This window comes from Sinocyclocheilus anshuiensis, unplaced genomic scaffold (assembly GCF_001515605.1).
Source record: "Sinocyclocheilus anshuiensis isolate Anshui unplaced genomic scaffold, SAMN03320099.WGS_v1.1 scaffold85, whole genome shotgun sequence".
NCBI lineage: Eukaryota > Metazoa > Chordata > Actinopteri > Cypriniformes > Cyprinidae > Sinocyclocheilus > Sinocyclocheilus anshuiensis.
Window position 1 is genome coordinate 4,505,700 of NW_015536800.1, and position 720 is coordinate 4,506,419.

Genomic DNA, 720 nt, shown 5'->3' on the forward strand with positions numbered 1-720 from the left:
CACTTACAGATAAAATTACAAAAGCTGTCACTGGGGCATTACCTTTCAAAAGGTACTAATATGTATCATTTAGGTTCTAATATACCTTTAAAGTACTTCCACTAAGCATAGACTTAAACATAGATTGAGACTTTGATTTGCATATTAACTTAACATACTAAAATAACTAGAAGTAAAACTGAAATAGAATTATGAAAATTATATATATTAATAAAAATGACAAAAGCACAGAACAAAATTACTTAAACTTTAACTAAAATGAAAATAAAAATATAAAAATAAAATCTAATTTAAAATTAGTGCTGGGCAATGATTAATCGCATCCAAAATACACGTTTTTGTTTATATAATACATGTGTGTGTATTTATTATGAATATATAAATACACACATAGTATATATTTTGAAAATATTTACATGTATATTTTTATATTCATATAATTTATATTATATATAAATATATTTAATATATAAACATTACATATTTTTAATGTGATTTACCATTTATATTTTTTCCACAGGATTTCAAATCAATTAACTGTTTTTTTTTTTAAATAATTTATATTATTTACAGTGGTGGCCAACATTATTAGAACACTAGTATTTTCACCAACTACATTTTTTTTAAGTCAGTTATTTCTATCTTTTGTTGTAGTGTGTCAGTAGGAAATATCAGTTTACATTTCCAAACATATTGGGGATGTTGCCACAGTTCTTCTGG

General features: G+C 22.9%; 1 protein-coding gene across 1 annotated transcript in view; it reads right to left on the reverse strand.

The window, feature by feature from the left end:
- Positions 1-720, reverse strand: part of LOC107657019 (sodium-dependent phosphate transport protein 2B-like) — an 8,282-nt gene that overhangs the window by 6,942 nt on the left and 620 nt on the right. The window lies entirely within an intron of this gene.